The following is a 25076-nucleotide window of genomic DNA, read 5'->3' on the forward strand; positions in this document are numbered from 1 at the left end:
ACAGCTGATGGCAATGTTTAGGGAAGTCATAGAAGTTAAAGGAGATGAAGCCTCACTGGAGAAAGTGGGTTAACTGGGGGTGTGCCATGCAGCTTTATAGACAGACCCTACTTCCCGTTCATTCTGCTTCCTGTGTACAATCTGACCAGTCAGCCCCCGGCCTTTCCTCTCTACACAACAACAGGACATAGAACATCTCCACCACCCTTAAAACTTCCCCATGACTCTTTTCAAGCAACGTCACCCCTGTACTGTGATCACTGGAAAGCACTGACCTGTGTTTTAAAACTTGACAGGTTTATCTTCTTCTAGAATGGCATGTGCATAGAAAAACACAGCATGTGCCATCATGCTTCTGGGACCTATACATGTTCCTGCATATGGCAATCCTTTCTGTGCACATGTAAACACTGTAGTGGGATAAGTTAATATTGCTTCTTTTTTCCCCTTTTTTAGAAGGCTTACATGCAACCCAGGCTGGCCTCACATTAACTATATAATTGATGGTGAGTTTGTTCTTAGCACATTTCTTACAAAGTCTGAATAAATGAACCCTTCGAACAACTTTACATTTAAAGTTGAGCTGTCTTCCTGCCTCATCTTTCTGGGTGCTGAGATTACAGGCATAGAGCATTTTGCCTGGCTTCTACAGAATTATCAAATCCAGGGCTCCCTACTCCTAGCTAAATGACTTGCCAAGCCCAACATTACATTTTCTAATTTTCTACTTATGCACACAAAGATAATAAGAAATAGATGAGATATTTAATTTTTTTAAATGGTTCCCATTGCAACTCATAATGACTGAATTAGTTATTTGTCTCAATGGTATGATAAAATGCCCAACAAAAGCATATTAAGAGACAAAGGATATATTTTGTCTTGTGGTTCCAGGGTACATCCTACTGTGGCAGAGATGATACTTTGTAACTCAAGGCAGCTGGGTATATTGTAACTGTAGTCAATAAGCAAAGGGATATGAATGCTTTTGCTCAAGTAACTTTCTCCTTTTCATACAGTGTTGGATCTCAGCCTAGGATATGATGCCTCTAACTTTCAGAGTAAGTCTTAACACCTCAAATGACCTATCTGGGATATTCCTTCACTTCATCTAAATAATCCCTCATGGCTCGTAAGAGATTCCAGATCCTGTCAAGTTGACACCAACCATCACACTTCTCTTAATTCAAATTAAGCGATTCTGATTCTGTTAAGTCACTGATAAGAGAAATGAGAAGAAGCTGCAACTGAAACAGAGTTTTAGAAAAAGCAATACTACCTAGAGGAAATGGAGACTTTATAAACAAGTAAAAAAAGGGAATATATAGTTGAAAAGTAGAAAACTTGAAGAAGAAAAACAACAACAACAACAACACGAAATACGGGAACATATGGCCAGCAAACTTGTAGAAAGTGATCAACATAATTAATAATAAAAAAATCAAAATCAGCCGGGCGGTGGTGGCACACGCCTTTAATCCCAGCACTCGGGAGGCAGAGCCAGGCGGATCTCTGTGAGTTCGAGGCCAGCCTGGACTACCAAGTGAGTTCCAGGAAAGGCGCAAAGCTACACAGAGAAACCCTGTCTCGAAAAACCAAAAAAAAAAAAATCAAAATCAAACCAACTATGAAGGGAAATCCTAGAACACACACAAGAAGGTTGATAGGTAAAACGGTCAATCTCTAGGGTCATTAAAAGTATGGAAAACCAGAACTCTTGTGTTACTAATGAAAGTGTTAACTGGTACAACGGCTTCGGGGGAAGCTTGATGTTATAATATTTTTTTATATCCTGATCCTGGCACATTCACTATGTTTATCACATTTAAGAATTTTAAATAGCATTTCTATGGCTCATTTATTTCATAAATACCTAACCAAAATGAGGCTTGCATCCATGAAAATAAACAAATGAGAATTTTTACAGCAGCTGTGTTCATAATGACGAAAATTAAAAGCAACTCAAATATCTATAAAAAGTAAAATTTGTACAACATGCACAGATGGGGCTATACATTGATAGGGTAGAAAGAGATGAAACCTTTTTAATTCATTTCCCTGAAGCAGCTGATGAGAAAGATTGGATCGCTATTGAGTAGAGTGTTATGGATTTATGCAGACATAATATTGTCAGGTCTGAAAAACAAAACTGTGCGTGTATGATAAGCATATGAAACTCAAAAAACATGTGTTGCTCTGACTGGCTGTTACATAGTTGTAGCCACGTGTAAAACTTTCCCAGAGAATTCTTTACATGTTTTTGCACTTAAGTGCGTGTAAGACATCTCAACTAATAAACTTCATTGGAAGCCACAGTTAATTCTATTATCTTTTTAAACAGTCTGAAAATGAACATGATGGTTTTGGGTGGAAGGAAATTTAAGTATAAGTTTGGAATTCACAAGTCCATCTTGTTAAACTTAATCAACCACAATGGGTTCTCCTATTTCTACAATTAACAGCATATTTTTAAGATAGCTTGACTCTGAATATGAAACTGTAGGAAAGGCTAATTTGCTCAAGCTTTATAGGAAACATAGTACTAAGAGATAGTACACTGTAGCTCACACCTGTTAACCAGCACCCAGAGGCTGAGGAAAGAGAACTGCTGTGAGTCCAAGGCCCCTTGGACTATATGGAGAGACATTGTCTGAAATAAATATGTGCTAAGGAAAGTATATGGAAACAATTATAAGTAAAAATAAATTTTAAACATGCTTTTTATGAGTAAATAGTTGCATAATCATCCACTGATTCTTTTGTACTAACAGATGCAAATCTATAGCTCTTGTTTACTATAAGTGAAAACATTTTACATTTATTTTAGAATTGGGCATAGTTAATACAATACGATCATTAAGTAAACTGTAGAAGGTACAAATGTTGTTAAGTACTTTTCATTCCTGATGCTATACAAAACAGATGCTGTGGGATGTCCTGTATGTTGTGAATAAATAAAAGGCTGATTGGCCAGTAGCCAGGCAGGAAGTATAGGAGAGACGGGACAAACAGAGAGAAGATCTGGGAGATGGAAGTCTGGAGGAGATGCCAGCCTGCCGTCCAGGGAGCATCATGTAAAGGCAGCAGGGAAAGCCATGGAACACGTGGCGACATATAGATTAACAGAAATGGGCTGAGTATAAGAGTAAGAGCTAGACAATGGTAGTCCTGAGCTAATGGCCGAGCAGTTTAAATAATAAAAGCGTCTGTATGTTTATTTTATAAGTGGGCTACGGGACTGCCGGGCTTACCGGGACTCGGGGAGAAAAACTCTAGCTACAGATACACTCTAAATGAGAAGACAATTTGGGGGTTATTTTTTATGTTTTTACCTAAAATAGACACATGTATTAAATCTGTTTCAATTCATTCATTAAAAACTGTATATGGTATTGCATGCACTCAAAATGGTAGGGCACAGTAATGGGACAACAAGTCTACCCTCTCAGACTTAATGTATGAAGACACAGAAATGTCATCAGAACACACTGATGAAATAGGGTCAGGAATACAAACCCTATGCCAAAGTCTATAAAACACAGCTCCAGCCCAAGGAACTTGAAAATGTAGCCACAAGGTAAAACTTACACCAACATTAAAAACAAAGCTTACACTAACTTCTCTAAAACATTTAATTCATAGTAACTGAAGTTCAAGTATCCCATATTACAAAGTTGGCATAATCACTTCATTGCAAAGATTCTTATTTTCCTTTAAGTGTTTATATTTATGTATATATACAGGATGCTAAATAATCCAAATGAAAAACACAAGAAAGATGGGGTTTGCCATATTTTTATAATGCCGGGGCTCCTCCAGGAAATTCCTGATAATGATGTCAAGCTTGAAAGGGCTTTCCATAGCATGCCAGGGCCACTATGGGTGAGCCACATCTCAGGAGTTCAGAAACATCTTGAACCTTTATTCTCAGACACAAACCAGATCCCTCCCCATCTCCTTTGCTTCACCATGATCACTCACTCTAGGTTACATGCCCTCCGTAGAAACCATAAACAGATCATATATTACATGATAATGATCCCTCCTGGATGATATCACTGAAAGAAACCTATTTGCTTGTTAGACGTACTCCAGAAGGTGGAAAATTCAAAATGTAAGCAATAACTCAACTAGGAAATGAGTTCAATGTAAATGTTAAACATTTACTTAGTACACCTGGGATATATTTCCATGCAATACTTTTTTCTGAACTTATCTTTGTAACATAATGTTAACTAAGGTTGAAGGATGCAAGCAATATATTTTTCAAACTGTATTTGATAGCACCCAAGATGCACTGTGGAAAGGGCCAGAACAAACGAAGCCCTTCAAGGGCTTCTGCTATCAGTTCTCATGATTATACTTTGTCTTTTGCATTAAAATGTGATTTTTATGGTACAAATGTCAAGGAAAATCTTACTGATGAGTCCTGTCTTTTCCAAAAATAATAATTTCAGAAGCATTCTTTGAATCATAAATATTGAAATCTGGGCTCTGAAGACCTTGCAGTTCACACACTTGAGGACTTTTTGTGATAATCAGGGTGATGTGGTACAGTGGGTTTATGCTAGTTTTCTGTATTAATGTCAACAGTATCTTGGACCTCAGTCATTAAACACATAATGAAGGACAACACTGGGACTGGGGAAATGGATTTGTGGGTACAGTGCTTGCTGCGTAAGTATAAAGACCTGAGTTCAATCCCTAGGACCCGTATAAAGATAGTGAACGTCATGGAGCATGTTTGAAATCCTATTTCTTGGCAGGAGAGACAAACAGATGCCCAAGATAGCTGGCTAGACAGGCTGACCTACTTGGGAAGACCCAGCCTGCCAGTGTCTCTGCATTCAAAGAAATAAAAGAGATGAACAGTCTCAAAAACGACTCCCAAGATTGACCTCTGGCCTCGTGTATACACTCCACACATTTCCTTTCACACATAGGAATGCACAAGCACACACACAAAAAAATTATAAAGGGCATTATCACTACATTTATATATATATATATATATATATATATATATACATATACATATACATATACATATACATATAGTCAAACAGATGCAGTGACAGGATCCAGTATAATAAAATATGTTTGACAAGTTCCTCACTGGATCTCAACTACATCCCATTCAACCTTTTCTTTCCTAGGCTAACAGAGAGAACTTAAGATTTAAATAGTTTCTGAGGAAATGGTTCCTGCATCAGCACGTAGACCAAATTCTGATCCTCTGAACCAGCCTAAAGCCAGCTGTGGAGCACATCTGTCACCCCAGCTCTCCAGAGTGAAATAAAAAGGTAGACACATGAGAATCGCCAGAAGCTTACAAGGCAGTTAGCCTGGAGTGTGCAGCAACGAACAACAAAAAGACCCTATTTCAAACAAGGTGCAAGGAGAGGATTGGCACCTACGATTATCTCCTGACCACCCCACACCATGGCATACACATGCATAAAAACATTCACACACATAAATGTGCATACATGCATGCACTTACATCATACATGCAAATTAAAAAATAAAATAGAATTTATGGACTGAATAAAATAAAGGGTAATTAGGAACATATGATTTGGTCTTTGGAGGAAACACATTCGTTATTCTATAATGTAAAGGGCTCCAGAAAGAAAGAAAAAAGTTCTACATGATTCTTTTCAGCTCTATGGTTGAAATCTCAGCTCCAACTTCCTATTTACAGTCAAATTTTGGAAAGGATTATTTGTAACCATGCAGAGAGTACAATGTCTTGACGTCCCACCCCTCAGGCTGTCTCTTTTGAAAGTACCCTTTTTGTTGTCATCTAGTTAGTGGTCAGACATAAACCTGCTGGAATATGGTATTAAAATGTCCCCCAATTCCATGTGTTAGAGTCAGGTCCCCAGAGGAGAGATATTCTGAAGTGGTTGGAGCCTTGGGGATGGGGGGGGGGGGACATCTCATCGATAAGTCACTGATCGCCTGAGGAAATAATGTCCAAAGAGAGTGTGGGTATTAAGTCTCTTGCTGTTTTGCCTCTTTGACATGAATTAACTGGTTTTTTGTATACTTCTACCAAGATATAATCCCTCTAGAGAACTAGTAGCAATAGAGCCAAAGGAACAGATTGAACCAAAATGAACTTTTCTCTTTATTAAGTTCATTTTCTCAGGCACTTGTCATCGTGATAGGAAGCTACCTCACTATTGTCTCCCTTCTTCATACTCTACTGCTTCTACTGTCAGTTAGAAACACGTCTAAAATTTTGATCAAAACCTCCACAGACAGCTTAATGAAACTTTGGTTATGTTGGTTCAAGCACTCCCCTAATATCTAATAAACTCATCAACTTTGTCTTTCATGCTCATCATCTTCCAACTGTTGTGAGACACCGAGATCATCACTGTCCTCCAATAATGACAACAGCAACAACAAAGCAGACAACAAGTCATTCCATTTAACACGTGGAGGCACTAACAGAAGTGATAAGGTTGTACAGAGGGTGAAAGAGGATAGGGCCTCAAACACGGAGCATGATCATCCCCCTTTTCAGAGGATGTGGAAAGCCCCTTCATTAAAGCAAAAGCATCATTCTCATATGAGAAAAATGGGAAATGGATTCTTAATGTCTTCGTCTTCCTTATAATCACATTCAAAAAAGCATCATCTAAAAGCCAAGAAGGGACTTTTTAAGTGGAATTTTTATGCAAGACCCAAAAAATTTGTAAGAATCTCTGGGTGATATCCAGAGCCTGTATGAGCACAGGGAAGGATAACTTAATAAGAAGCCAGTTTTCTCTGTGTTAACAACTTTCTCCAGTAGAACTGCATTACTTGGTTAAGTGAAGGCAGTAAAGTAAAGATGGGAGGAACAGGTGTATGTTCACAACCCTTCTCCGTGACTGTAAAATCTAAAATGTCCTGAAAATCGTATTGTAGATGTATCCAACCTTCTTATTAAATAAGAAACACAGAACCAATGCAAAGAAGAAAGCCAAGAGGTCAGAGCTAAGAGCTAAAACCTTACCCTTCCTCCTGCGGTGGTCCTACTTCTCCGAACCAGAACTACCCCTGTGTTAAAGTCTTTATATAGAGTTCCTGTCCTGCCTTCTCATTGGTTGTAAACCCAACCACATGACCGCCTCCTCACGGCCTGTCTGTATAGGCCTCCAGGTTTTCCATGATTGGTATTGATTAAAGGCATGTGTATCCAATAATGGCTGTATTCCTGAACACACAGAGACTTACCCAGCTCTGCCTACCAAGTGCTGGGATTACAAGAGTACACCACCACTGCCCTGCTTTCCTATGGCTTGCTAATAGCTCTGACCCCCGGGCAACTTTATTTATTAACATACAAATAACATTTTAATACAAATAAAATATCACCATATTGTATCTTCTTTTAATTCTTTTTGGCTACAAACCAATGGCCTGACATGAATTTATCTATATTGTATGTTTATTCAAACTAGGGTAAATATACTATGACTTGTGGCATAAATCTATTGAGTTGAAATATGGGTACTACATTGGGCTGCACTAGAGTTGTTACATATATTATGAAAATTTGAACTCAGGATCATGTTTGGTTTAAGGGCTATTCATACACAATTGTAGATTCAGTATAAGCATCATTCAATTTGGAATTTGGGCAAATATATTAAGTTTTCAAAAGTTTCAAATCCTCAGAAATGATGCTACACATATATTGAAAATTGAAAAGTAACACAGAAAGTCCGTCGGCATTGGATGGAGACCCAGGTAAACAAACCTCACTCCTTCATAAGTGCCTACCTCCTCAGGGCACAGTAAAGACCTACAGCTGCTGGCCAGGGCAACACCTTCTCCTGAACCTCTCTTTCCCTTTGAGACTTACAGATCCTAGACCACTTCCCACCAAGGATACTTCAGCCCATGTGGTACAGAGACCCAGATAGACTATTGACACTCGGCTTCCCGATTCCCTTTGATTTAGATTACCCCAAAGCATGGCAGATGCTTACCAGTTATCATTAACTCCTATCAGCACCTGGCTCCCCCTTTGGAACTCACTGGTTCCTAGCATGCTCCCTACAAAGGACTCTAAAGCCATTACACAAGGCTGAGAGACCCGGGCCACACTCTCCACTTGGACTCCTTGGGCGCCCTGCCAGCTCCCTGACTAGGAACCTCCATTTGCGCCATCCGGCTTTGAGACACAGAACTAGTGCATAAGCCAGGGAAAACTAGGTTCACACTCCTTGAGCAAATTGCTGAAGGTATATGATTGTAGGTGACAAGCAGAAGACCTGAGCTGGAGGCTGTATCCCTAAATACCAGATAGAGGAAATAGAGATCCCAGTCATGCTATAGGTTATGTAAACACCTCTACTGAAAAAAAGAAATACTCAACCAACAAACTAATACCAGGTGCACAAATCTCAACACATAAATAAAAACAACAGAAAAAAATGACATGTCTTACAAAAAAAATATATAAATCTCATAGTAATGGCTCCTATTGAAAATTACATGGAAAAACTCCCAGACAAAATTCAAAAGGATTATTATAACTATGATCAAGCAATTCAAAGAAGACAAATAGATTAATTAAATGAGGAACTCAATCCAAGATATTTAAACACAGCTTAATTTTTAAAAGAAAACCAAAATGAAATCATTCCATAAATGAAACCCCAATGAACCAGTTAAAAACTTCATTGGAAAGCATCACTTGGAGAATGAATCACAGCAAAACCAGGGAGCCTGGAATAGAAGACAGAAATACAGAAATTGGGTCAGTCAGTAAATAACAGTGAGAAAAATTTTAAAGTATATGAACAGAACATTGAAGAGTTTAGGGGATACAGTGAAAACACTTAACCCACAGTTATAGGCAGAGAAGATGGAGAAACCATAGCAAAGGTGTAGAGAGCATCTTCAGTAAAAGCATAGAAGAAAACTTCCCAAATCTGGAAAAAGAGATATCATCCATATATAAGTTTCCCTTGAGATATTATAATTAAAACATTTAAAACAAGGAATGAAAAAAAAGGGTATTACAAGCTGCAAGAGAGAAATGTCAAGTCATTTGTAAAGTCAGGTTCACCAAAACAACACTGAATTATTCAATAGAAATCTTGAAATCCAGAAGAAGGTTCTGGAAGGATATGTTCTATGTCCTAAAAGACCACAACTGTCAACCCAGATTGCTACTGCCAGAAAAACCATCAGACTATAAGAATGAATAAAGTCTTTCTATGATAAGAAGAGATGAACAGAATCTACGACTACTAAGCCAGCCCTACAGAAAATACTGGAAGGAATAAGTCAATATGAAAAGGGTGAACATGATCAAGAAGTTCTGGAGAACAAATAAACAATGACAGAGTAGGTAATCAAAAGAAATCTAAGAAACACAAATCAACAAAATTATGGAATGGATACACACACTTTTATAATTACTCAATATTAATGGTCTCTATTTCCCTGTTAAAAAGACACAGACTAACAAAGCTTGGATTATAAAAAAAATGTTATATCTTTTTGCTGCTTCCCAGAAACACATATCACTATCTCTTTTGAAATGTAAATGCATATTCTGTGTCATTGTTTCTTGGAAGAATATAATTTTGGTGGGTTTTTTTTTGTAATCTTTCACAAACCATGGTATGTATTTTTTATTGCTAATGAAACTTACTCTTGGGTTAACTATCCTGGGTTAACTAGTCAAGCATTTGGTTAATATTCTGTGATATTGTGCAAGAAATCTGTTTCAGGATTTGATGAAGTGTTTCTTTATACCATTTACAGATACGTCTGTAAACGCTTAAAAAAAACACTGAATTAGCAAATACTGAAGTCTGCTTTTATAGCAAACAAATTAAATATCCAAAAATTATTTACTCATTGCTCTCAGCATCATCTCAAACGCATAGGTTTTTCACTCAACGGCCTCCTACAACCACTCTAGATAGCAGAGAAAAGTTATATCTGTAACACTAACATTAAGCAAGTATATTTAAATTATTCCACTATCTGCTGCCTCAAGACACAACTGCCTCACCTGAAAATTTAGTTTTAGCAATGCTAGCATTTCAAAATATGTCTCCAAAGAACTATAGGCATGCTGAGAGCAGGAAAAACAGTCTTCCCCAGTGAGAAACACATCAATTATTATGTAATGCCAAATGGTCAGTCCTGAAAACATACATACATACATACATACATACATACATACATACATACATACATGTCATAATGTACAGACTGGGAAGTTTGTATTTACATATATTACACACATGTATAAACGTGTGTGTGTGTGTGTGTGTGTGTGTGTGTGTGTGTGTGTGTGTGTGTGTGTAATATGTAAGTAACAACAACTCATAAAAAAAGGCCGTGAATTGAAAAGAAATGAGGAAGGTTATATAGGAGTGTTTAAAGGGCTGGAAATGAGTTATTGTGTAATAAACAAGTTATATTGAAATAAAAATGTGTCTTGTACGACAGGCTAAGAATTGAATATTTTTTCAGACCCAGTGAAATAGACCATAAATGTCTTTGGATTTCAACCCCTCAACAACGTTGTGCACTGTACCATTTTAAATGGGTTGTTCCTTACAAACCCATGAATTTAGCCTCTTTCTTTCCTGACAAGTGTGATGCATTGATTTAGTTGTCAAGAATCCACAATCAACAATTGCCCAGTAAGAGAGTCTCAATGAGGAATTGTTTGTACTGAGTTATCCAGTTGGCATGCCTGTGAGAGATTTTTCTCTTTTTTAACATTTATTTTTTACTTTGTTACTTTTAATTTATGCGTATGTGTGTCTCTCTGTGCAGACATGTATGAGTGTGAGGGACGGGAGGGTACCTCTGGATGCCAGAAGGTGGTATTGTAGCCTTTGAAGCTGATGTTACCAGCAGTTTTATGAGATATTCAAAATGGGTGTTAGGAACTGAACTCAGTCCTCTGGAACAACAGCAAGCTCTCTTCACTGTTGATCCACCTCTAATGCCACAGTGAGATTTTCTTAATTGGGTTAGTTGAGATAGGAAGAGCTACCCTGACCATGAGTGGTTCCATGTCCTTGGATGGGCCCTGAACTGTGCAATAGTAGTGACAGATGCTCACATTTCATCAGTCTCAAATATAATTCCGAATCATTTCTCAAATCAGGTTGCCATTTCTGTTTCATCCACCATGCCCTTCAGTCTTCTTTTCCCCACTTCTAATCTATGTCAATAGCTTGTTACAAATTGGTGAAACAATTTGATGTCTCAGAGCCATGCCCCCAGAGCTGCCACCTGGAGGGCCAGGGGCAGTCAGCTTTCTTCCTCTCATTTTACAAAGATTTCTCTACTCCCCTTTTTACTGAGAGTCAGACACTCACTGTTCTCCAAACACATCTTCCATTAAAGACTAAGTTATCTAGTAGTGCTCATGGACAATATATATGACCTTCAGAAGCTTGAGTTTTCACATCTGTAAAGAGATTGTTACAATAGTCTGAGAATAATAAGCACAGACCCGGTCCTCTGCTCTGCTCTGCTTGCTTTTTCAGATGTAAAAATGGGAAAGTACCTTTAAGACCTAAGTCCCAGTGATTTACAACATGAGACTCGCTAGAATTTATATTGGATTTCAGATCAAGGCTTGGCAGTGTTAATCTTGGCCATCCATGAGTTTTCACTCCTCATTTCCAAGCTCACAACAGTGCTCATGGACAGAAAGGCTGTCAGACCCGAGAGCTCCAGATAAGTGGGATACACCACATCATGCTCCAGTCATGCATGAGGCATTCAGGATACCTAATTGATCATCAGCTTCCAGGATTAGATTCTGAGATAAAACATTTCATGTTTTAAAGATAGAGAAGGGATATGCTTAGTGATTCTTTTAAGAAATGCCTGGTAAATCTCCTTGGTTAAATTCTTTTGGTTTGTGCTGTTCTAAAAGGAAATCATTATAAAGGGCTGGAATGGCTCAGTGGTTCAGATATTGGCTGCTCTTCCAGAGAACCAAAAGTTTGATTCCCAGCACCCACATGGCAGCTCACAACTGTCTTTAGAGTCCAGTTCCAGGAGATCAAACCACTTCTTCTGGCCTCCATAGTCCCCAAGCATGCATATGGTACACAGACATGCATTCAAGCAAAACATCCATATGCATATAAAATAACTTGAAAACATACTTTTAAGTAAACCATTATGAGCTCGATGGGCATGCCAGTTAAACACGAGTAAAAATTTTCTTTCTGTGGGTTTTAGAAGCAAGGCATATCACTCTGAGTTACTTGTAATCCAAGCTCTGTCTCCATCTCTAAAGTTTTCTTTCACTCTCACCTCTATTGTCTTCTTTAAATCGGGCAATTTCTGTAACAAAAGCAGATCTATTTGGATATAAGACAGACTGACTCAGGAGCTGAGACTGCAAACAGCTCTTCATTGAGTTTGCTTTTCATCACTGTTCTAAGTACCTCCTTATCTATCTTTCTGACGAAGATAAGGGGTGTTCTGGACCCATGGATGAGGTAACTGCTGCTTATGAACAATATGCTAGAAGCCCTGGCAAGTCTGCGGGACAATCCATCAGTAAATCCAGACAGACTTCCCCAGGCTTGCTCTGATAAGAATGGAACTTCATTTGGTGCAGTGGAACAAGCGAAGGCTGGGCTCCCTTGGCACACTGAGCTGTGACCTTTCGACCTTGAACATAGGCAGAATGAGAAACAGAAGAAATGCTCTTGGCAGTTTTCCAGTAATAACTTATTTAAGGGTATGCATAATTTGGGATGTTTTTTGCTATATTTATTTATTTGGCAAGGCTCTGAATTCCATAAAAGCAGAAGCCAGCCCATCTGCCAGCACACATTTGATGGATTGTCTGTCTACAGTACAGCATTCTAAGCATCAGCACTTTTGGTCAGGTTGGGCAGAAGATTAAAAAAAAAATCTACATTTAGAAGTCATTGTTGCATTGTTTTATGAAAAAGCAGTGCCAGCCTCTAAAGATATAAATAGTAAAGAAACGGAGGCCAGAAGGCCAGGAGTAAAGGGCTGTCAAAGTGAAGCCCTGTCAGTAAGGTGCTGCAGCTATTTATGGAATGAACTAGATCACTTAGAAACAGGTCAAGGTAAAGTCAGAGTGATTCAAGCAACTGTTTGTACTTTATCAGAAAGAGGTTTCCACATGGGCTGAAGATGTAGCTCAGCAGTAGATCACATGGCTAGAAGGGGTCCCCTTTTCCTTCTCTCAGTCAAAGCCCATGTGAAAACCATTACGAGTTAGGGGAAATCTTACCCCTTACATTGGTTTCTGCTAGTGAAGTCTTTGGTTTTCCTGATAGAATACAACTCTCGAAACATCAAATAGGAAGCAGTGATGCCTAGCTCGTGGTATTTTGGCAGAGTATAAATTTGCATGGATCATCCAACAACTTCTCCTTCCTGGGTCTGTACTTATTTTGACTATGAAGGAGATTTTTATTGAAAATGCCATATTTCTTTTTAAATTTTTCATGATGTTTTTAATCCTGTGGGTACAAACTACTCTGTACCTGAGAGGTTTCATACCACAAATAGTGAAAAACCCAGATTCCTACATAAAATCACACACACATACCTGCACACAAACACAGAGAAAGAGACAGAGACAGAAAGAGACTGACACAGAGACAAAGACATGGACGCATATATGCACTACGCTCACGTCCACACACATATGATCAATTAACTGCTAAGTGAGAAAGGAAAAAGAATTTTTGCGATAGGGTCTCACCATCTGGCATGGACTGACTTAGAACTTGCTGTGTAGATCAGAGGAAATTCCCTACCATATCTGTGGCAGGATCTCCTAAAGAAACTGTAGAGAAAAATATCAGAACTACAAACATACCACAAAGAATGATAACTTCCTACACCAAACTTTAGTCGATGAATCTTAACAAAGTTTCAAGGTGGATGATAAGATGGCAAATGTTTAAAATTTCTCAAAATATTAAATACATAATACACAATTCTATGAATAAACAAGAAAATGAAAAATGTTCCTGGGGTGAAAAATACAAAAGCTAAAAATCATGAAAAAGAAGAAACAAGGAAAGGTATCGAACACATAGAAAAGACATCTAAAACCATTGATCATTACTTGTGAGCTAACTTAAAACAGAATGCTGCTTAGTACTTGTTGTATACTTTATCACACAGCATAGAGAGCTATATGATATCGTGTGCTGGAGGAAATTCAAGTATATAGAACACTTCCTGTTGTTGAGGAGAAAAGTTGTGTTGAAGATCAAATCTCTTGGGGCTGGAGAGAAGGCTCAGCAGTTAAGAACATTGGCTGCTCTTCCAGAGAACCAGGGTTCAATTCCCAGTGCCCTCATGGCATCTTACAATTCCAAACGATCTGACACCCTCACACAGATAGACATGCAGGCAAAACACCAATCAACACTCGTAAAATGAAAATAAATTATTTTAAAAAAAACACCTGTCTCAAACAAACAAACAACAAAAAAGATCAAATCTCTCCTTTACATAAGTTGGATGGAAAAGTCAGCATTACTGTAAGATCAGCAATTCTTCTGTGAGACAGATCAAACTTCCTCTTGCTCAGGGGCTCAGGGAAATACGTGGGATGTTCAGGGCAATGTGAGGGTTTGTAGCACTGAGCAAGTCCACCACCCAGAGAATAGCCAGGTGAATGCAGTGTGCAGTGGTTAGAAGGAATGGATTCTTTGTTCTCAAACAACATGGTTGAATCTTACTTTTCTTTTGTTTTTTCTTGGTTTTTCAAGACAGGGTTTCTCTGTGTAGTTTTGGTGCCTGTCTTAGATCTCACTCTGTAGTCCAGGCTGGCCTTGAACTCCGCCTGGCTCTGCCTCCCGAGTGCTGGGATTAAAGGTTTGCTCCACCGCTGCCCAGAGAATCTTACTTTTCTAATGAAGCAAAGTTGAAGTTTTCTAAAAAACAGAATTTAATGCAGATTTAACTATAACAATTGGGAGGGAGATGAATGTCAGTTAAGGATAGCACCATGTACCCTACAATGAAAAAGGTCTTGTCAAGAGAAAGGCAGAGTCCACCCATTAGTTGAATCATAAAACAGAGTGGGTGTGCTTTTGTGAGAGAGAGAGAGAGTGTGTGTGTGTGTGTGTGTGTGTGTGTGTGTGTGTGTGTGTGCGCGCGCGCGCTTGTGGGACTGTGTGTCTGTGTATGCACACACTTGCTCTTGTGAATAGATAAGTGGACATAAGTGAATCTATGCAAAGGGACTGTCTGCTTTTTAAAAACATTTGCTTTTAGACTAATTATCTCACTAGCCTATAGCTCAAGTAGGCTAGACTGGCCAGTGAGTCCTGAGTTATAAGCTGCAAGCATGTCCCACCACACCCGTTGTCTATGGAAGTTCAAAGAATCTGGCTCAGCGATGCATGCTTTCAGGGGAAGCCCTCTACTGACTGAGCCATCTCCCCCACTAAAGCCATAATTTCAATAAAAATGTATATATTGCTTTGAATAGAAAACATTTCAGAAGTTAAAAGCACACCTACATGAAGAATGTCTATTTTTTTCAGAAACACACAAAAAGTGCACATAAGACACATTTGGAAGGCTGTCTGCGGGAGCTAGAGCTCTGACTAAAGGAAGAGATCACGGAGACTAAATAAATTAACGTATTAATTTCAAAAATAAACAGGAGCAGGGTAAAATGGGAAGAAAATCACACATTCAAGAAAGACATATAGAAAATATGTTTTCTCTTTGGGTGACTCATTTGGCTTTATGTTTCTAGATAGTGAGAGCCCCCAAGATTCCAGTGTAGCATTTACATAAACCAGAACCTCGTTGGCAACTTGTCATTTGGAACGCAGTCACTCCCTTATCTTATCCTGTGTATTATGCCTTCATAGAATTCAGACATCAACAACAGAAGCAAGAAGACAGTGGGACAGGGTTGTTAACACTGGAGAGGAAAGTTAACTATGTTGACTAATTAGTGCTTTATAAATACAGAAACGGCTGGGGGAATTGCTCAGTGAGTGAGAGTTTGCTCTACAAGCCAAGAACAAACCTGAGTTCGATCTCCAAAACCTACGTGAAAAAGGCAGGTGCGATGACGGGCAATTTCAATCTCAGTACCAGGGAGGTAGAGGCCGGAAAATTCCTGGTGCTCACTGGCCATCTAGCTTATCTTAATAGGCAAACTCCATGCCAAGAAGAAGCTTTGTCTCAAAAATAAGGTATACAGTGTTCCTGGGGAATAGCACATGAGATTGTCATTTGTCCTTCATTAACAGTCATGTACACTGCACAAAAATGCACACACACAGACATATACCCAAAGAAACCCCCACGGAAAAACACGAAGCATACTATCATCTGGAATGTTCTATTTTTACTTTTTTTTTAACTACATTAATTTTTTTCAAATTTAATTTTTTATTCATCCTTTGTGGAATTCACATCACCCACCTTGATCCCACTCATCTCCCCATCCCTTCCCATCCACCCTCTATGACGGTAACTGCCCCCCAGGATAAAACAAGATAAAATTTAAAAGAAAGGAGAAAAGAAAAGAAAAGAAAAAAATCTCATTGTGAAAGCTGTAGTGTAACACATTGAGTCACACAGTTCTTTAGTCCATATATTGTTGCTTGCAAGTGTTCATTGCAATGAGTCATTGGTCTGGTTTGAGGTCTCTGACTTTTGCTACATCATCAATACTGGGCCCTCCCAGGGGCTCCTCTTGGATATCCTGTGTCATGTTGTCTTGTGTCCTGGAGATCCTATCACTTTGGATCTGCAGGACCAACCCCTTCACATAGATGAGGTGGGTGATGGGATGGGCCAACTCATAGCTCTGGTTCTGGGTCTGGGTGGTTGCCCCCACCAGCTCTCCTTCATCCTCAACACCAGGGTAAGCTCTCCTTTACTGCTCTGACTGGCTCATCCTATGTAGTAAGCATCAAGGGGCAGGTCAATTCTATTCTCATGTCCTCTGGGTCAGCTCACCCACACTTACACCCCCAGCACCAGCTCTTCTGTGTTGTGTAGTGGAGGTGTAGGGGCAACTTTGTCTAGTGCAGCAGCTGATGAAAGGCAGGGCAGATTCAGAACTAGGGAGAATGAGCCCTACACTTCACCAGGGTAATATAGCAGAGTTGACCCCACTGATGGAGGTATGGGTAAGCTGGCCCTGAGAATGGGAGTATATGAGACTGGGGCCCACGCCTCACCTAGGCAGCACAATGGAGCTGACTGGAACTGACCATGTATATGATAGGGCCAGATTTCCCATGCTCACATTCTTGGGGCCCCCTCACCTGCATCCCTGTCAGTCTAGGCCTACAGCTGATGAAAGGCAGGGCAAGCTCTCTCACTCTAGTGACCTCAGGGACAGCTCTCCTACCTACCACAAACCTTGAGGGGCATGGAGGGGGGTCTCTCCCTTGCCCACACTACCATATGGTAGATAAGGGGTGGGCCTCAGTCTCGCATACTCCCATTCTCAGGGCCAGCTTACCCATACCTCCATCAGTGGGGTCAGCTCTACTATGTTGCCCTGGAGAAGTGTAGGGCTCACTCTCCCTAGTTCTGAGTCAGGTGAGGGGCAAAGTCAGTTCTCTTGTCCACCACAGGTGGCAAGGGACATGGGAGGGGGAAGGCATCGTTCCCCCTCCCTCACCTCGACATGGAAGACAAGGGGTTCAGGTGAGGTGCAGGGCCTGTTCTCCTGAGTGCTGTAGGCAGCAAGGGGCAAAGGGCAAGGGGGGCATCTCTCCCTTGCCCATGATAAATGAGAATTGATATTAGCTTTCCCACACTTATGCCCTTGGGGTTGGCTACCCTGCATCATTATCAGCAGGGTCAACTCTACCAAGCTGCCTAGGTGAGGTGCAAGGTCTGCTTTCCTGGGTCCTGCAGACAGTGAGATGCTGGGCCAGCTCACCAGTTCTCCTGAGCTCAGGGCCAGCTTTCCCACCTGCCAGAGGTAGTGAGGATGGGGGAGGGGAGAAGATGTTCCTATTGTTCATACTGCCATATGGCAGATGTGGGACAGGGCCAGATCTCCCATGCTCACATTCTCAGGGCCAGCTCACCTAAATCCATGTCAACAGAGTCAGCTCCACTGTGCTGCCTAGGTGAGGTGCAGAGCCTGCTCTCCCTAGCGCTTTAGTTGGTGAGGGGCTAGGTCAGCTCTCTTGTCTGCCACAAGTAATAAGGCAAGGGGGGGGGGAAGGCATCTTTCCCTTGCCCTCACTACCACATGGCAGACAAAGGGGAATTGTCTGGACCATTTCTCCCACTCTCATGCCTTAAGGGCCAGCCTGCCCCAGCCCTCACCAACAGGGTCAGCTCTGTCATGCTGCCCAGGTGAGGTACAGGACCCACTCACTCTCTCCAGTACTGCAGGTAGGACCAATTCTCCCTAGTGTTGCACCAGTAAGGGGCAGATCTAATTCTGTGCAGCCCTATCCCCTAGGACTTCAGGCGTAATAGGAGCCAAGTACATCAACACAAACCATGGCTGCAACAGGGCCACAGGTGCAGACATGGCCCTTGGCCATAGCTCTAGCCTGAAGAGCACCTTGGCCCCAGGTGGCAAGTAGGGCACCCACCTCAGCCTGCTCCTCACTGCCTTCACCTCTTTAGATCTGCCTCTCTCCATAGGACATCAACCATTCTCTCTCTCTCTTTCTTCCACAACACACCACATATTTGCTCACCATAATAGAGCCCATCAGGCACCGGGTGGGACTGTATTTTCTCTTCCAGGTCCAAGGCAGAGAGACCAGACCAGCATGTAGATCTTTATCTTATTCTCAGTCTTACTGGCACTGTGCAGGTTCCTATTTTCTATTCCAGGTCACAGTATGCAGCTTCAAAAAAAAAGTCACTTATCCAGATATCTGGACTGGCAAGGTGATTCCGCTGAGAAAGCATAATGGTGCCTGACAGCCTGGCACCAGGGGCACCAGGCAGGCTCATGGGTGAATTCCTCCCACCTCAAGTCTAGGGACCTAGGGTGGAGCTGTGCTGGTCTTCCAGAGCCCACCAGGCCTAGAAACCCCAAGCGGTTCATAGGTGAATTCTTTCCAGCTTTCTTCATTATTAAGATGTGTACCATGAGTCTCTCTCTAGTCAACAGATTCACTCATTGATGGCCTACTAATAAAATTATTGTGGGGTGGTAGAAAGTAGGAGATAGGCCTAGTTAAAGGAATTAGGTCAATGCTCTATAATGATATACCTTGTACCCAGTGCCCAACATACACAATCTTGGCTTCTTAGCCACCCATCATCAGAAATATCTTCTATGTATAATTATAGTCACTTAACAACATTTCAGTGGAGAACAGACTCTGTCCATGATGGTGGTATCATAAGATTATAACAGAGTTAAAAATTCCTAGGCCTAATAGCATCTTTTTTTCATTTATTTATTTGTTTGTTTATTACTTGAATGCTCTGTCTTCATGCACACCTGCACACCAGAAGAGGGCACCAGATCTCATTGCAGATGGTTTTGAGCCACTATGTGGTTGCTGGGAATTACATTCAGGACCTCTGGAAGAGTAGCCAGTGCTCTTAACCACTGAGCCATCTCATCAGCCCCTGGCTAACAGCATCTTCCACTGAGATATCTCACTGCTCATCTACTCATGGTGACACTGTACTTCCTGTCATGCAAAACTATGGTGCATACAATTCTGTGTAGCATGTAATGCCTGATAATGATAACAAAGGATTATGTTATTGGTTTTTATATTTACTACAATAAACTCTTCATTATCATCTTTAAAGTATTTTCTTACTCTATGAAACAAAACAGAACAACACAAAAGAGTGCTTTAAACACACTGTGAATAGCAGCATCCATGCATCTCCTGCTCACTAAAGCCTCAGATTTCACTAAGAGGACTCATTGAAGAAGTGATAAATAATCATCTAGGTTTGCCTAAGTATACTATATAATTTTCTCTGTGTAGATATTGCTTAACAGCAATAGGAGACACATGACTGCAACTAATTTTGAAGATATGCCCTAAGATACATGTTGAGGGAGCCAAAGTTTTATCCACTCCTTATTCTTCTATACAAAAGATAGTCTTTAAATTCATTTTGAAGCTAATTGGTATGGTTTAACTGTGAATTTCAAAAACAATCCCCATTAAAATCCCAACACAATTCTTTACAGAGCTTGAAAGAATAATACTCAACTTCATATGGAAAAACAAAAAACCCAGGGTAGCTAAATTAATCCTGTACAATAAAAGAACTTCTGGATGATGATGAAATCACCATTCCAGATTTCACGCTCTACTATAGGGCTATAGTAATAAACCCCACACGTTATTGGCATAAAAACAGACAGATGGATTAATGGAATTGAATTGAAGACCCAGATGTAAATCCACACACCTATGGACACCTGATTTTTTGACAAAGAAGCCAAAATTATACAATGGAAAAAAAGAAAAATATCTTCAACAAATGGTGCTGGTATACCTGGATGTCGCCATTTAGAAGAATGCAAATAGATCCATATCTATCACCCTGCATAAAATTCAAGTCTAAGTGAATCAAAGACCTCAACACTAATTCAGATACACTGAACTTGATAGAGGAAAAAGTGTAGAACAGCCTTGAACACATTGTAAGAGGAGACAACTTCCTGAATATAAAACCAATAGCACAGACAATAAGATTGACAATTAATAAATGTGACCTCATGAAACTGAAAGGCTTCTGTAAGGCAAAGAATATACTCACTTATAAATGGATATTAGCTATAAAGGACAACTGTGCTACAATCCACAGTCCCAGAGAGGCCAAATAACAAGGAGTGCTCAAGAGAGCCACTCGGATCTCCTTGGGAAGAGGAAATAGAAGAGATTTTGTGGGTGGACTGGGGTGTGTGAGGATGGGAACACGAGGGATCAGGTGGGGTGGGGGAAAAGATTACTAAAAGAGCCAACTGGAAAGGGGGTCATTTCAGGGTCAGGTAGAAACCTGGTGATACAAGGGAGACTCCCAGGAATCTACAAGGATGACCCCAAGCAATTGTGGATATGCAGCCTGAACTGGCCACCTCCTGTGACCAGGTGAGACTATAAGTGGAGGGATTGGAACACCAACTTAACCACATATCTTTGGCCCACAGTCTGTCTGGCCTATGGAATGTGCTTGGATAAGGGTGGCACTAAGATTGTGGGAGTGACCAATCAATTACTGGTCCAGCCCGAGACCCATGCCCACCCCTGACACTGCCTGGAACACCAGGACCCAAAAGCTGGATGGTCCAGAGACCTATGATAAAACCAAAAACAATTGAAGAAAAAAAAATGTCAATGCAATGATGCCTAACGATACTCTGCTATACTCATAGATTGGTGCCTAGTCCTATAGTCATCAGAGAGGCGTTATCCAGCAACTGGTGGAAACAGATGCAGAGACCCAGAGTCAAATATTAGGCCAGGCTTGGGGAATCCTGCTGAAGAGTGGGAGGAAGGATTATAGAAGCCAGAGGGGTCAAGGACATCACAAGAAAACCCACATAATCAATTAAGTTGGACTCATAGGAGCACAGAGACTGAACCAGTAACAGGGGTCCTGCATGGAACAGACCTAGTCCCTCTGTTTATATCTGACAGTTGTATAGCTTTGTTGTGTGACTCCTAACAGTGGGAGCAGGGGCTGTCTCTGACACTTTTGCTAGCTTTGGGGACCCTATTCCTCATATAGGGTTGCCTTGCCTAGCCTTAATACAAGGTGAGGTGCTTAGTCTTATTACAACCTGATATGCCATATTTCGTCAATAGCCAAAGCCTGCCCTTTTATGAATAGAAACAGAGGGGGAGCACATGGGGGGGGGGCAGAAAGAAGGTAGGGGAGGGACTGCGAGGAGAGGAGGGAGGGGAAACTGTGGTCAGGTTGTATAATTAATTAATTAATTAAATGTGACTTTCCCCCACAAGTACTTGTGTTTGAATGTGTGGTTTGCATGTGATGGTGCTATTTTAAAAGGTTGTAGAATCTTTGGAGATAGGCTCTTGCTGGAGAAAGTGGGCCATAGGGTGGAAGTTGGATGAAACACTCACTGAGAGTCATAGTCTAACCTAGATTTCAGTTCAACATCTCTGATTGCCGATCTTTCCAGTTACTAAAAATAAACCATATGATAAGCTCCTAAGGCCACGAGAAAAGCCACCCACTGCCATGCCTTTCCCACCACAATGGACTCTGGCTCCTGAAGTGTAAACCAGAAAAAAAAATAATAATATAAACCCATCTTTCTTTAGGTTGCTTCTCTGAGGTGTTTTTGTGAAAGTAACAGAGAATATCTAGTAAGCACATTACTGAATTATGCATTTTATTTAATGACTATCCTGTATTCATGCATTTTATTATTTTAAAATGTCATACACACATACTTGTGTGTGAGAGTGTGTATGTGTGTGTGTGTGTGTGTTTTGATCAAATGCACCCATGTGACTTCTCCAATTCCTTCCCTAAATGGACCCTACCACTTCTCCCTTCCAATTTTATATGCTCTATTTTTAAATTCACTATGTCCACTTAGTGCTGCCTGTATGTGAACAGATGTAGGATACTCTACAGAAGCATAGGTAACCTTTCTGGGTGTTGCAACATTGAGAAAAACTGACTGTTCCTCTCCCAAGTATCATTAATTGCCAGTAACTTCACAGCTATGGATGGGATTTCATAAGTATCTCCTCCATTAATGCTAGGATTTGGGCTGGCTTGATCTTGTATAGATTTTTGAATGTAATCACAGCTACTGTGAGGTCATGTGTAAAACAGCCTTGTCATGTCCAACAAATACTGTTACACAGCACATGTCCATTACCTCTGACTCTTACTGCCTATTGACTCCCTCTTAGTAATGATCATTGAGCCTTAGAAGGAGAGGTGTGATATAACTGAACTATTAAAGCCTAGCACTCCACAGTCTCACAGTCTCTGCATAGTGAACAGTTGTGGGTCTCTGTGTCAATGCCCACCAGCTTCAAAAAGAAATTTTTCTGATAAGGGATGAGATATTCAATATCCATGGGTATAACAATAGGAACTTAGGGGCCAGTTTATTACTGTGTCCAGTTACCAATATAATTGTATTTAGTTTACCTCTCGGGCCTAGGTCCTAGCTATCCATGGATTTTATAAAGATCTTAGGAAGAAACCAAAATATAGAAAACCCTCCCACATAACAAAACATTAGGATTAATATTATAAAAATAGTCATCCTGCCAAAAGCAATCTACAGGTTAAGAGCAATCCCAATCAATATCCCAATGCACTTCTCCACAAAAATTGAAGAAAAAAATTCCCAAATTCATAAGGAAACATGAAAGATACAAGATAGCCAAAGCAATTCTGAATAATAAAAAGTTAAAAAGTTTGGAAGGAAGTTATATTGCAGAGTTGTAGTGATAACAACAGCATGGGACTGGATAAAAATAGCGACATTGATCAGTGGAATAAAGTAGAGGACCATCATATAAATCCATGCTCCTATCAGCTCCTGATTTTTGAAAAACAGCAAAATAATATACACTGAGAGAAAGACAGCAATAATCCTTGTATTTGGAGTAGGTATTTACATTTCTGCAGGTTGTAATTTTCAGAATGTTTCTAAGCTCTTGTATCATTTGGCTGCAGGATGTGATACAATCACTTCTTTAATGAACAGGGAATGTCACGAACCAAGACATCTCACTCCCAATTCCCTCCTTTGTTAAAGGATACTTATTCAATAATAATTAATCTTCACTCCCATTTCCACTCTTAACCTCTGTGGTGGCTCTGGTGAGCACTGTTGATGTGGTTACCTCAAGACTCTGTGGTACACAGTTGGGTACTTTTTAGTGTCATTTGTGGTTTTCTGAGTTCCTCCTGAATTTACTTGGACACGCAGAAGGCATATCTTGAAATTCGGTAGCCATCCCTGTGGTACTGGTATTGGGAGATCACCAGAGATGACCACTCAGATACAATCTATAGCCAATGAAAATCTTTATTTCAGCTTGCTGAGACTACACTCAGGTATTTGGGTCTTAAGTATATCCCTGACCATTTAGACCAAGTGGGCTTTCAAAGGCAAAAAATCACATCCTGGTGTCTTGATCAGCAGCTACAGTGTGGGGTTTGGAGCAAGCAAGCAGTTTAACAGAAGTTAAGATAATCAGTTAACTGGATGGGGAAGTTTTATATATGCAATTTAACAGATGGTAATATAAGTTAGCCGAGGCATCTTGTCCTCAGGTCCTAGCAAAAAGTTGGGTAATTTTCAGAATTCTCTCTCAAGGAGATCAAGTTCTAGTTAAACCTGAAATGGCCTCAGCAAGAACACAGGATGGAGGAATCTCTGCACTGTCTTGCCTGTCACAGTACTTTCTTCTTCTTCTTAAGAAGCAAAGTTCTGGGACTTAATTATCTATATATGTTGCCATTTTTCTCCATAATGTAAGAAGATGAACATAGAAATGAGATAGTGTATGAAAAGGTGAAATTGTAATCAGATCATCAGAACTAGCATTGGTTGAAATATTCCCCAAACCTGTAATCTTCCCAGACATGGCTATATCCATTTATATAGACATATATCAATGGGTACATAATTATATACACATATACACATACAGATGTGTACATAGTGGAATCCCAATGCCCATCCCTGAAATGTGACCTTACTTGGAAATAGGTTATGATGGATGTGATTCGTTAAAATGAAGTCATACTAGATGAGAATAGGATTGCTATCTAATATGACTGCTACCCTTGTTGGGGGAAAAAGATGGCCCTGTTAAAACAAAGAACAGGACACAAACTTTCTATAAAAATGTCAGCAGGGACTGGGGGGGATAAATATACCAGTCAAGAAATGATACGAACTGTTAGAATTCAGTAGAAACCAAAAGAGCAGTATAGAGTAGATTCTCCAAAAGTGCAACAAAGTAGAGCCAACTGTAATGATCTTGTACTTCTGGATTTCAGAACTGAAATAGTAAATAAGTTCTGTTGTTTAGCACATCAAGTTCTGTGTTCTTTCTCACTATGGGGCCATAGGAAAGTAATACTCT

The sequence above is a fragment of the Peromyscus californicus genome, unplaced genomic scaffold (assembly GCF_007827085.1).
Source record: "Peromyscus californicus insignis strain IS unplaced genomic scaffold, ASM782708v3 Scaffold_16__1_contigs__length_79575227, whole genome shotgun sequence".
Taxonomy (NCBI): domain Eukaryota; kingdom Metazoa; phylum Chordata; class Mammalia; order Rodentia; family Cricetidae; genus Peromyscus; species Peromyscus californicus.